Source organism: Micropterus dolomieu, linkage group LG02, assembly GCF_021292245.1.
Source record: "Micropterus dolomieu isolate WLL.071019.BEF.003 ecotype Adirondacks linkage group LG02, ASM2129224v1, whole genome shotgun sequence".
NCBI classification, from domain to species: Eukaryota; Metazoa; Chordata; class Actinopteri; order Centrarchiformes; family Centrarchidae; genus Micropterus; species Micropterus dolomieu.
Window position 1 is genome coordinate 22,351,955 of NC_060151.1, and position 14,949 is coordinate 22,366,903.

The 14,949-nt window shown below is 37.6% G+C and overlaps 1 long non-coding RNA gene across 1 annotated transcript; it reads right to left on the minus strand.

Annotated features, from left to right (window-relative positions):
- Positions 1 to 10,690: 10,690 nt before the first annotated feature.
- LOC123966177 lies at positions 10,691 to 14,335 on the minus strand. The gene is made up of 3 exons (XR_006823915.1): positions 14,191 to 14,335; positions 11,138 to 11,339; positions 10,691 to 10,996 (listed from the first exon to the last, which is right to left on the minus strand). It is a non-coding gene; the product is annotated as an uncharacterized LOC123966177 (long non-coding RNA).
- Positions 14,336 to 14,949: the final 614 nt, after the last annotated feature.

Sequence of the window (14,949 nt, forward strand, 5' to 3'; positions counted from 1 at the left end):
GTGCAAAGGTTGCAGGCAGGTCAGCTCTAAAATGTGAAACTTTTGAAATGTGAGATGTTAACAGAAGAAAAATGTGTAGTGTAGTGTGAGAAATCAAAAGTGGTCCCTGTGTAGTTCCTACTGCTCATATCAGGCTATAATAACATGTAGTATTTTCACTCTACAGTATGTACTTTATCACATTATAATGTAGTTGTGTAAGGGATTTTAGAAACAATTTATGAAGTATAATTTAGTTTAAAGTACTATGGCTTATTTGCAAACATAGTGAAAATATGATCCCCTGACTTGGCTACAGGTGAAGTAAATCTCGGTTATTTGCCTTTGTAGAAGCTCTTAAATGTGTGTGAGAGAGAGAAATCTGTCTCATAAACAGTTTCTTTCCTTCTTTTGCCTTCTTGTCTTCCCATTAATGCTTTCAGCGTCAAGAAAAACAACAGAAGCTGCTTCTACTTCACTTTACATTTCGATTTTTTGTGTCTATAGTATGTGTCTTTCATTTTTATTCATTAATTAGTCCAACTGAACATTTTTCTGTATTTGCTCATTTTACCTTTCTAGAGAAAGTTCTTGAGTTATGAAAATGTTGAGGAAAGAGGAGGTGAAGTGGAAGATAACAGTGTTGCTCCTTAGTGACATTTTGTGCTTTTGTTCACAGACACATTATCTTGCCAGGTCCCTCTCTTTATTATTTGCTTTGCCCCCGTCAGGCCCTTTGTTGTTTCATAATGCAGCTCTACAATGCTACTACACCAGTCACATGTGCATCAGTAGTCTCCAGTGGGAGCATTGTTATGTAAATACATATTAATGAACTTCTCTGTGAACAAGTGCACTGCCACTGGTGTTGAAGACGTATCAAGGCAGCAAAGGACTTTACGTGACTTTCATTAAAGATTACATTGCTGGAATGGAGTAAAATATACAAACGGAGTAGATATATTTTAGTTTAACAATAGGCAGTTAGGGTATGGACACCAGTCACCATTGGCAAAGACTTCATAAGCATCATGAGTGAAAGAAAGATATCAAGTCAAAAAGGGAGACTTCCACATTGACACAGTTGCTCCAAGGCATATGACAGTCACGCTCACTTCTGACTGAGAATCCCAAACTTTCTAGAAACAATTTAACAAACTCAGTTAAAGTATTAAATTCACTAAATTGTTTTGTTTTTCGAGACTCCAAACATTTTGCATTTCATTTTGTTAAACTTGTTGGGCCTCTTAGCTTTTGGGCACTCTCAGATATTTTTGGTCATGCTGAATTCTGAAGTAATTAAAACACTCAGACACACGCAGAATGGTTTTTAACAAAATTACATTGTCATATCTGCATAATACAGGGGACTGAATTTGTATGAATGGTATGAAAGAACAGGTAAATAAAACTTTTGATTTCATTTCAGCTTTAGTGTTTCTTAACAAAAGAGACATGGCTAAAGAAAGAAAAACGATATCAAAATGGAAATTTCCCTGGCTGTTTAATTGGATGGCCACTTTTACTTAACTTATCTTTGCAGCCCAACTCATTCACTGGAAGTGAGCATTTCCAATTAGAGAAAATAACTATTTCTTCTCGGTTCAAAAGCATGTCTTTAACTGTGGTATTTAGTTATGATGGCATGTGCCATCGAAAACAAATAACTCAGGAATGTCCTCTCTTAACCCTGCTCCTGTCTGTCATATGTGCTTGTAAACACACATATCTATAATATCACTTTCACAGGTTAATAAGACCCATATGTGACATGTCATTCAGAATCACACTCGTCTGAAAAAAATGTTGATAACATAAACATGTACTTATTTATAGCTCAGGAGAATGATTCTGGCACAAACAGCCACCCTGGAGATCATCTGTAAGTAAGTCAATATGACATGAATCATGATGAACAACATTTTAAATGGCACACTGTTACTATCTTAACACTGTTGCAAGCTGAGTTAAGAACAAATGATTTCATCCTGTATAGCCTCAGAATAATGGAAAAGGCTCCTACATTATTGCCCATTTTTTCCCTGGAAGCTATAGAGACTGACATTAATCCCAACTGTCTGTAAAATTGAAGCAATAAAAACCACACAAGCAGTGGCATCAAATTTTGCCATGGCAATGCTCCTCAAAAATATAGATCCACAGACAAACAATGATATACTTGATTGTTTCAGTAAAGATTCCTGGACTCTCTGCATTCCCTTTGTTGTACATGAGAGAGACATTACACCAATGGTGGAATATGACCTCATTTGCTGCAAAGAGGAAATTTAATTAACAGAGCAAACAGCGGCTGCCAATATGCCTCCGTAGAGATTGCAGAGGGTAAGAAATACCTTTCACAAGAACCTGCAATACTGTCTTAAGACTGGACCAACAGTGGAACCAGCCCTCTGTGAGGCTTTTAATTCACAGCTCTAAATCACCATTCATTGAGAGCAATGAAAGGGTACACTGTGAAAACCATAACCAATGCATAAAAGATCACAAGATCATGAAAGCTGCACGGATGGGTTTGGACAACACAAGCCAACCAACAGTGTCCTTCTGTACTTCAGCAGCAGAGTAAAAACTCTAATACCATCACTTATATTAACAGCCATTTTTGTCTTATCTTGTAAAACTGCTCACTTGATTTCATCGCTGTTCTTCTTTGCTGTTCTTGCTGTGCCAAAGTAAACTGAAAATCCTCAGAGGAGCTATGTGTGTATTTTTTAATCCAATATAGTTAATCTTGTGGCCAAATTTACTAATACACACAGTAATGATAACTATATTCACACTTCACATTGGTACTGTACTTAAGGAGATACACCGCAGGCACATGCATACACATATACACAGGCAGGGGACTGAACAGATAAAAAACGTTTGAGAGCAAGTAAATAAAAACAGATTTCATTTCAGCTTGAGTGTTTCTTAAAGGTGCAATCCATGATCCAAATGTAAACAAAAGGGCTGACCACAGGCATCACACTCAAATTGTTTGGCAGATCTTTTAAAGCCACTGAAAACTTGGTTTAAATTTTAAGTACTTCTCTATATATATGCGGTTACCAGTTAAGAAGAAAAAAAAAAGTTGTTAGTTTGTCACAAAATGCTTATTATTCATTTTCATTTTTATAAATGTGAACTTAGTTCAAATTTATTGTAAACCAAGAAAAGAAGATGTGACTAAAGAAACCTAGAATTAGATTTTAAAACAGACACTTTCTTTCTGTCGGGCTTCTTGGACAGCCACCTTTACTCAACATGTGTCTCCCTCACATTCAAGTAAAGTGAACTACAGTCAGGTGTACATACAGAGTACAGAACAATGATGTTTGAAGATTGAATTAATGCATAACTTTTGAGCTTTGTTAATGGCTATCAGAGCTGTCTTGACCTTTCTCTGCTTTTTACAATATGCTAACATGTCACAACGTGTGTGAAAACAACACCTTCATATGCAGTACTAGAGCTGGTGCTCCATTACCCATGTAGTCCATTCATGGTAATGATTATTATTCCTATTTGTGCTCTGCCTGAGACTTAAAACATTCCCAGAGAGGACTAGGTTCCCTGAATTGCTGGTGCTCTGATGGTTGAGAGGACTGATTTGTTTGCCACGAGAATTGTTCCTGTGCCATCAAGAATAAATAAAATACACAAAGAGCCTGGACTGCTTGGACTGGAAGCACATCATATACTGTCAGAATTAAAAAAGAACAATAGATAGCCTCACTAAATGTCACTGTATCTAGATTTCTTCTAATTCTTAATCTTTAATGTAGCAGCATAATTGGTTTCTGTGATATTAAATTCATAGCTAAAGTGAGCAGCATCCAGACTTCAGTAAACAATTTTAAGCCTAATTTGGTATGAGACATGACTGGCCCAGTGGCAGTGTGCAACTCCAATTATGATAAGGATTAAGCACATGCAATCAAAAGATAGAACAAGATAATGTGCAAAGATACATTTGGCAAGCAAGCAATTAATTGGAGAAGCATGACACCCTGCCTGTAAAAGATGAGGCAGAAGATGATGTTTCAACACTTCAACATTATTAATGGCAAAGAAAACTGATTTCTCCGTTCCTGTGAATTGGCCACAATCATCGCAGGAAAGGCTGCCTGTAGGATTTGGAGGAGCCAGACGGAGCTGTCAGGGAGACCACTGAGTTTGGTGGTCGCTGTCTGTAACTGCTGTCTGTGCCTAGTGAACCCAGGAGGCAGAAAATGACTGAGTTCACAAGTTGATTAATGAGTGTGCTGCCACCAGTTGTCAAAATCTGACACTGATTGTGAAGCATCAAGCTTTTTTAAGAGCCAAAAAATTAAAATACTATATCCTTTGATGAATCAATTTAGTGCAGAAAATTAATTAGGATTCATACAGACTGGTCGCAAACACACATAAGAGAATAAGTGCTGCTTTGAATCAAAAGCAAATAAAATAGATGAGGGGATTTTGCAGAATTGGCTGAACTGAAACTCTGATCCTGACAGGATGACTTGGCTTCTTGAGAAAATATAATGACAGATATATCTAATATTCACTTTGCAAGAGAAATGGTTTCAGAGTAGAAGTAGTGATGATAACATATGTTGAATCTGTTCAGCTGCTGACTGTCCAGCTGTTAGGAGAGATGATGAGATTAATTAGGAGTGGGATGGCTACTGAGGGAGAGATGAAGCTGTCATTATACAGTAGGTGTTGAGTAATGATGACTGCCTTGTCTTTATCCTCTGCGAGACTGTCTCCGCCGCGCTTTTAACTCTGACCCAATTAATACCCCAGGTAAACAGGCTCTTTGCCGTGGTCACATACTTATTCCTTCTGAGATCACCAGTGAAATGAAGCTGTACATTTTATCTGTGCATCATGGTTGGAAAGTCAACTTGACAGAACACGGGGCACTTGATAAACAGTCTATCTAGGGCACACACTGTATAGCAGCCCTCTCAGGGGGGGAGGATAAAACCCAAGACATTACAGAGAAACCCAAAGCAAATTATCCTGACATGGATGAAACAATAGCAAATTGGACAAATGATATAATTTGACTCATATAGGCCCCAGCAGAGTCTGGTTGTTTCTTGCACTCGGAGGGATTTGGAAACAAGAATAGTGTTTGATGGTAAAGGTCAGGAAACAAAGGTGGCTCCCTGCATGGTTTCCATAGTAGGAAGACACGGTGTCCCTGTGAAACACCCCCACCACCAAATGAATTCATTATTTCCTTCCTGTTTTGTAATATGCCTCATATGGGAGGAACACTGTTTTCATTATCCAGGAGTGTTTCCTTTGGTCTTTGCTCAAAATACAAAGAGGTATGATGGTTTGTTGAAGGTGCCAACCAGGAGGCAGGGTTGTTTCTACACACTATAAATCATTTTTGTATATTTCTGACATCAAGCATTGCTCCTCACCAATGCCGCTACTTGATATCTTAACTGTCATGCAGCTTCAAGAAATACATGCTAAAAAAATCAGTCATCAAAAGTTACAGTACACTTTCTGATTCTGCACTGACTACATTTCCACTTGTCTGGCTAATAAGAGTTGATTAACCATGAGGGAATAGAGTGATGTAAATGTGACTTTCCACTTAAAAATCAATTACGTTTTGTTGAGTCAGAGGAACAAATGTGTTAAATAAGTTCAGGGGGACAAAGGTCTCTATGGGATTTTAAAGTTCTCAACTGGTGTATGGATGTCTCCTTGGTAAGGAGGTGGTAGGTTGGGGAAATCTAAGTCTAGACTGAGTGTGCACTTTTCAGCAGGAGGCAACCACAGCGAGTCATTAATCACCTGCCACTGACATGAAACCTTCTGCCCCTCATAAGGGCAAAATAACCTCTAACAATGAGAGGAACTAAGTGGCCAGAGACAATGGGATATTGCATGGTAGTTTATGTTCCTCTCATAACCAGCCCAGCCAGCCTCAGAAGATGGAGCAGCCATTCGATGCAGCTCCCTGACTGTATACAGCAGCAGGGAGGGACATTAGATGGTCGGCCTCAGTGAAGCAGCCAACAGATTCAAAGTGCATAGAAACAACACGTGTAAACGTGTTGATTCTCACAATGAAATTGACCCTCGGTAGCATCATTACATGCACATTTGAGGCTGATAAACTAAAAACAAGCTATTGCAACAAGAAAACTGCTGAGTTTAATGGCACAGCAAAGAAAATTAAACTTGCTAAAGTCGGTAGGCACCATTCACCATTGCAAACATGACAGCAGTCTTGTTTTTTATTTTTGATCTATTGCCACATGCAAAGATCACATGGATTGTGCTGGACAACAGATTAATAACTTAAGTAAAGTTGAAATTCCACTCTTTAAAAATGCTCATTTTGTCCTGCATTTAAAATGTTACTTGTTTAGCTATTTTCACAGCAGGCAGCTGTTTTCAAAAAGTAAGCTGACAGAAACAGACACGGTTCACAAATAGCCAGTGACCATTGTGGAGCATTTAGCAGATGAAGGGCAGCTATGGCTCAGTCAGGGTCACCTATTGGTCACAGGGTCCTTGGGCAAGACACTGAACCCCACATTGGTCCAGATGCTCCTTGCATATATATCTATATCTATATATATATCTATATATATCTATATATATACATATATATATGTCAGGTGGCTGGTAACATGACACCAAATGAACGATAATATTACTCCCATACCTGCTGGATGTGTGAATAAGCAACTGTTTGCTAACAAGTTCACCATATCAAGTTAGAAGGTGATGAGAGTGTGCGTTCATAACTTGTTTCGCAGCTCCCAGGCATCCAAAAAAATCTATTATTGCAGGTGTAAGCAAAGTATGTAAGTAAGTATTATTAGCAAAATGTACATAAAATACAATAAGTGCTGAATGGTGGAAATGGCCCGTGTGACTATTACACTGTACAGTTTGCGCTGTTGAGGTGGAGTTATTTTAACAATTGAATACTGTTAGTTTAATGTCTATTTTATGTGTTGCATTTGCATATTGCCTGATATCTTAAATCTGAACATTAACCAGCTTAACTGTCACAGAATAGAGTAGAAACGGAGTAAAACGTACAATATGTTCCTCTGAAATATAGTTTAAACATGAATTGACATGAAAGGAAATACTCAAATAAAATTCATGGACCACATATTTGTACTTAAAAGAATAGTGTGATGTTTTGGGAAATCTACTAGTTAGATGAGAAGATTGATACCACTCGCATGTATGTACACTAAATATGAAGCTACCGCCAGCACCTAGTTAGCTACCTTAGCTGGAGGTAACAGATGAAACAATCAAGATTTAATGTGTTTATTAGTGAACTTTAGAGGTTCTGGTAGGCATATTTTGTTACCTTGGACAGAGCCAGCCTAGCTGTTTTTCCCTGTTTGCAGTCTTTGTGCTAAGCTAACTCATTGCAGGCTTACTTTGTTATATTCCACGATTGGAGAACTTCATTTTTCTTTTAATCATCACACTTCCCTCATCAGTTAGGACTAGTGAGCACACACAGCTGTCACAAGAAAACAAAAGAGTTGAGTTTGTTCTGCTCCCTAAATTGTGTTGTCAGTTTCATCATATTGCGCCTCAGTAAGAATAAACTGGGGGAAATGACAGATTTGGCAGAATGAGACAGGAGGATGATTTTCATGGAAGACGGTGTGGTACAGTGAAACAGAGAAAAGCCTATTTCATTATAAATCCACTAGTCAATTTATTCTTTGCCAGCTGGAAAATGGTAACTCATTTAAATATTTGGTCATGTTTAGTGTTTCCCAGATGTCATAGGAGTGACTTGTGAATTCTTAAATTAAGAGATGTTCTTCTTTGCAATGGATCGTATTAGTCCCGTATTTAAGCTACAAACAAATTTGGAACCCCAAGGCCAGAATGATTACACAACAACAACAACAACAACAACAACAACAACAAAAAACCTGAGAAACAAGACCTTCAGCTGTAACACACATTTGCATCCCAGATCTCATGAAGGCCTGAAGCTGATTGATTAATAGAGACAGAGCATGCCAAGCCATATCAGGGCTCTTGCACAGGTTAAGTGGTGCTAAGATTGTTTTATACAGTCTATGATTAGAGGTTGAGGAAGGAGAGTTTAATCTTTCAGACCTGTTGACCCCCTAATCACAGGGGGTCTTTCAATCCAACCTGCCCCAACAACTTCAATCAGACGTACTTTTGCTAGTTTGAAACTGGCAGCAGGAAAAAGGAAACACTAACAATGGAACGATTTTTAGATTGTTAAATTGCATAATCATAGTAATACATTTACAGGCCTTGATTTTAAAGATCTGCATTATGTTATTTACATTACAAGCTGTTAGTTAACTGATTTAAAGTCTGAATAAAGCTTGAGTTTGCTATCACAACTAAGTGACTAAAGGGTTTGCAGGGAAAATTGCCATTGGCTATAAGTGTTCTGATGTTAGGAGGCAAACGTCTTGTCATATGATTGTGCCTCAGACCTTTGTCCATTTGACCATTTGTCTTACACACATTTCTAAAACACAGTTTCAGAGTCAACCTGCCTTTTTTTAAGCCTCTTTTTGATATCAAAATCATACTTTCTAAAACAAATCACTGTAAGACATAAACCTTCATTCTAATACTTCTGCAGGAGTAATTCTGCTGCAATTAATATTTTCCATTGCATTTTCACTCACACTTTTTACTCTAAATCCCAGATATGAATACACTTTGTGATCAACAAAGGAATTAAAAAAAAAAAAATCATATAATGTTAAATGAAAGTAAAATTATATTTTCAGCTCAAGAATATTGTTAAAAGAGTATTTACATTGGAAAGTTCATCAGGAAATACAAAGGTTTAATGGTATATCTGTAATTTGCTAAGTGCAAAAACTCTCCAGAGTGCAACATAATTATCTACATCATCAAACGCAATTATGGATGCATAAATTGAATGCATGTCTACATCCCCATTGTCCTTTGCATATTTGTCCCTTGCACAGATAACACAGCATTAACATTACAATGGAGGAGGAATAATGGAGTTGCCCAGCTGGGGTTAAAGGGACATGACAATAAGTGTGACAAGTTTCAGTCAGATGCTGGGCAAAAAAAGGAAGAAAAACGTTACATACCATTCAAATGTGGGTGTGTAGAGTCAAATGAATCTCAGACATTGTGGCTTTAGAGATCAACTACTATGCAGAACATAAACTTGGCATGAACATAAATATATTTAGTACCTAAAACAGAATGTTTTGCGCATTTAGACAGCCATAAACCCTGATAAAAAAAAAAAAAGTGCCTGCCTTTGTTCTGCCTTTGTAGCACTAACACTCTATAGCTATTCGGCCAATTGAATGTAAAGTAATAGACAGGAAAGAAGGCTACTATATAATATTAACAATGAGGTTGTTTGGTTAATATGTTTTACATGAATAGGCCACCAGGAAAACTAGCATTCTAGCATCTACCTAGCATTTCTGTTTGAGCAGCAACTAATCTATTACTGCTCACTTTTGATTTTTGCACTGCCCAGTTAGGATCAGAACACAGGAGAGCTGCAAACTTTACACCCCTAACGTTTATACATAATTCTGGACATGATACTCCCAAGAAAAACCACAGCATCAGCCGTGTCAGCAAATTGCCAAAAGTTCCTCTCTGTAGGAATTATGCCTCTTGTCTGTCAAGAGCAAAGGAGGAAATAGTGTTGTTGTCCATCTTTCCCTAATACTAACTAAATAATATATTTTGCCTAACTCAAACCAAACCAAACTTTAGCCATAGCATTGTCAGATGAAAAAAGAAGGGCTTTCAATGATTTGTAATAGTTTAGGAAGACATTGCCAAATTATGTTCTCCTGCCGATAAGGTGTCATACCAGAAAATGTATAAATGTGTCATTCTGGAGGGGATCACAGACAACAAACTTTTTGTTTAATTTGGTATGATAGTTGCAATTTTGGTGATGTTACACAATTACACCCTTCAAATAATAAACACTGGAACCTGTCTCTGGCAGTCAAATGTTCGCACTCCAACCAGAGCTGCAATTAATCATGAGAACTAAAATTGATGATGTCAGGCTCCAGTGTGAGTACAACATCTTTGGAAACACTTGTGCTCATGTTAATAGATTCTCAAGGATTTCTTTCTACTTTTGTGGTTAGAATAATTCCTCTATCATTATAACGAGCACCACAGGTCAGGCAGGGAGGCTCATTTGTCTTTCACCATGAGAAACAAGCAGTTCTTAAGTATGTTTACTTTGGCGTGCAAGAAAAAAATCCACAGACTGCAAACTGCAGTTATTTTGCATGACAGGGACAGAAATATGGAAAATGTGGCTAGTGCTTGTAAATAAATGAACAACATTTTCAGTATGTTGATAACAGTGAAGAAACAGTAACTGTTTGCTATTAAACAGTAGAATTATATTTAAGCCTCTTGAGAATCTCAGAAATTATTTTTCTCTTAATTTATCAGAGGACCAAATTCCTCAACGGACCCTTAAAATAAAGAGTCCCAAACTGACTATTTTCAGACTAACTACAAATCATTTGGATATTAATATTCAGACATGCTCCAGTGACTTCAAGTCAACTGTCTAATTATTTGTCAGTAGAAAACTCCAGGCTGAACATTAGTTCTTTACATTTTGTCCTTCCTGAGTCTGCATAGATAAAAAGTGAAATGATCAACAGAACAAAAACCATTGATTTAGAAATGTTTAATATTTGAGCTTGTCATTCAGACATTTGTATTTGTCAGACAGTAAAAACACCTCATGAAATGATGAATTTTCAAACATCAATACATCCCCTGATCTAACATCCTTATCCACAATCAACATGAAGTGATAAATGTCTTCAAATGCTTGATCCACATTATTATCACAGTCTGCTGCAGTGACTCATTTTGGGCCTCAGCACACCGGGCCTTCTTCTCCTCAAGTGAGACACTCTGAGATTCCCTGGCAGCTCATATATCAAGGGAGATCCTCACAGCAGCACTCCTCTTCCTTTTTCAATGCACAGGGTAAGTATTTTAATTAGTTGGCTAATTGTCTAAGTAATTGGAAGACAACTTAGCTCAAAGAGTAATCAATCTCTACAGGGCTGTGTTCTATCACATCAAAGGATCTGTAATTAACACTGCAAACCATGGGATGGTCTTTGACTGAGCTCGATAGCGTGGGGGCGTATGATCACAGATAACACCGAGGTTGAGGAGACGGATCTGGGAGGCCTCCAATGAGCATGGAGAGGTGTTATCATTTAGACACATCCGGAGTCAGACCCAAACACTTTAAAGGCAGAGACAGTCAGACCTTTATACGCTGACTGTGATGCAAGAGTTGCACTCTGTAAACAAAAGCCAGACAAAGCCACTGGTTATTAAATAATGTGTGTGCCTGCGTGTGTTTGACTTACGCACATTTGAGCAGCTTTCATTCCTTTAAATTGTGGAAAACAGTGTTTTATTGTCAATAAAAATAATTCAATATGAATGTCTTACTGCAAAGCTAGAATGTTCAAATGTGCATCCTCCCCTTAAATTTCCCCAAAGAATATCTGTTAGCTTGATTTTGACAACAGAATTGGCAATTCATTAAATGTTTTCATATACCGAGTATCAATTTCACTTTGCAGCAAAGCTCACGCCAGGCATTAAAAAAATTATGCTTTTGGGATGAACAAGACTAATCATGTCTCGGATTCATCCATTTGAGGCCCCTTAATTTCCCCATTGTAGAAAACAAGACGTATAATGAACAATTATACATAAAGTCAATTTCAGTGTTGTGCAGAAGACTTAATTAAAATTACTAATGAAAAAAAGGACTGCTTACAGTGTGGAAGTTTACTCATCAATTTCAAAATGAGTAAATGCTTTGTCTTCATGGACTGTAATGAAAATGACCTAAATGGCAACACACTCCATTTTTTGTTTACAAACAATCATTATGAATAAGATTAGTAACCACAAACCCGTCTTGTTATTCATTCTAAAAAGAATTTGGCATAATTGGCCAAAATGTGGAAGGAAATAGTAGCTAAACATCAATACCATTACATTATTCAGGGACAACGTATCATATTATCAATTAACAAATGTATTCAAAATGCAGAAATGAACGTCATGCTTGTGGCAGCAGCCTAAAATGGATAATTATGATGAAACATCCGGAGGAGAGCAGTCATTGGAAGACACGATATTCCCTGAAGTGATCCCCTCCCCCTCCAGCCCTGCACTCCCCGCCGCAAGGCACAATCCGCACAGTGGCACTGACAGATTGACAAATAAGGTTAATAAGTACTTTCCACCTCTCCTAAAGGCTAATCAAATATTAATCCTTGAGGTGTGGTCAGCAGAAAAAAACAACAAACAATTGGTAGAGGGGAATTGATCGAATTGATTCTCTCTCGTAATGCTCGGGGCCGGATAGAAGAAGAGTAAGAAGAAGATGAGGTGGGTGGGGTGTTGAGTTGGAACTGTAGAAATTCATTTCAGTCTGAGAATGGACAAATATTTGTACATAAGTGCTTAAAGCAATTTAAATTTTTTATCCATCTCCACATTCTGGTAGCTCGGTGGGCACAGTTTTTACACCACAGGCTCACAGTGTTGTGGGTGTGAATCTGGCTCAAGACCCCCAACCCACACCAAGCTTTTCCCACACCATCCACGCACAACCACCCCCCCAAAAAACAATAGTTATTAAGTTATTCTCCATTGTAGCAATATAAAACTTTGAACAGAAATGCTATGTCTCTACTATCTAATTTAAAAACAACAACTACAAAAGGGGAGCAGAGGTGTAGTCAGTAAAACATGACAACATAAAAATACATACGAATATGATCTTTATAAATGACACCTTGTGCACACAGGGACAAGAATAAAAAAATGGGACACTTAAAAAACATACTATTGGTGACAAATTTGAATTTTACACAAATCTCTTTCCTCCCTCAAACAGTTTTCACTAATCGGAAGCCTTTGGACATCTCGGGGGCTAGTGGACCATATGAGCAGAGCCATGTACTGATAGGGCAAAATTGGATCCAGTGAGAATGCAAAGAAGCTTATCAACCAACACTTCCAGGCAGTGCTCTCCGCAAGAGCATATGTCAACATCATTTATTAGATGTGGCCAGGGACTAAATTATGTATGATCACAAAACGAAAAAAAGGTAAAAATAGGATCACACACAGCAGGTGGCTAGAATAATATTTGCAGAGAATATGAAATTATTAATAGAGGCCTTAAGGGGGAATATTTGTTAACATTAACCACTGAGTCATTTGTAATGCTTCAAGTATATAATTAATCATGTTGGACATTTCAGAATCATATAAAGAGTTAAGTAAATGTTTTATTTGCTCTTCTGTTTTGTGAGGAGTCATCCTTATTATTACTGTCTTATACTGTATAGTATATGTGTGTAGATACAACAAGGGGTAAATCAAACATTTTCAAATGGCATCCAATAAATAGCGTTGCAAAAAAAGTGGATCTGGAATTTTAAAACCTGTTAACTGTATTTCCTTCACTCCAGTCAAACATATACTAAGTAGCTTTAATATTGCCAGATGAGCAATCTTTCAAGCAAAATACTCTTCAGAGATACTATGTAATTGACTCCACATCTAACAGTATGGAACAAATCCCACTAGCAGAGGGAGTTGACAAATTGCATTAAAAACACTCAATTGGGCCAGGATTGGATGAAGCTCATGTTCCTCCTTATCCCATTAAACATGAAACAGTTTAATCTCTAAAACTTGCTGACATACGGGGAAACGCTTAAGCATGCAGCCTGTATTTGATTTGTAGAAGAAAATCAAGGTACAACAACATGGCCTCTGAACTACTGTGCGCTGCTGTGTTCGCGTAACATATGTTGACAAGAGCAGAATTTGCACTTGCCTCAACATAGGAATAGCATTATTTTAATCAACATCGTTTAATAGCAGAGTAACAGTGAAACCATAGACATGCATATCAATAGCAATATTAAAGGGACTCAAACTGTCAAATCATCCAAGTTTCTTCTTCAATAGCTTACCCGATTTGAACATGTTCCGCTTCTTTTCATGACATGTAAACAGGTTTTGACATGGGTCTAGTTAAATGTGTAAGACATGCTGAAAAAAAGGAACGGGAAATGCCTGTGCAAAAAAAACCCAAAACCTGTCAACACACAGTACCTGCTTTAAATCTGTTCCCCATTTCAGGCAATCTGTGGGAACCAGGCCTGTGGAGTCTAATCCTGTTTTCATCCGTACCCCCCCAACTCCCCCCTCATCTGTATCACACTTTCAATTCCACTTGCTGGTGCCTTTGTGTGATTTTCATTTGATCTTGCTTTTAAAATTCAAAATCTATTCAAGGCTTTTTTAGTTGGATTCATGCTGTTGCCGTGAAGAACCTATTTATGTTCTAGATTTGGAATTGCAAATCAAGAGTGTGTGATTTAGTGGGAATAGAAGTCCAAAATTCCCCGGCATCACCTTTTATGATTCTCTAGGTTTAAAATGTTAACAAGGGTGTTTTAGCAAGCTGATTTGTGCAATATTGGCCTGTGTTGTGGCTGTGTGTGTGTGTGTGTAGAGTACTCTTTCTGATTGTGGTAGCCAATAATGATGGTAAACCTACTCTTATTTACTGAGTCTGGTAGTCTGTGGGACAGAAGCGCTATGGTGTCTTTCAATTCTGAGGTCTAGACACAACCTGACACTCACATAGTACTATAATGCACATACGAAGCACACTCATTTTGCAGTTTAGCAGTTTGTATGTAAAAAGTGTAATTTATTTGTTACAACAGTGCACCAACAAACACAATTATTTCAAATCTGAAAACTTTAGAAAAAGTAAGGAAATATATGTTTTTCTAAGGATTTGCTGGTTGGTTACCTAACTGAAAACAATGACAGAAAAGCAGTATTAATTCATGATATGAGATG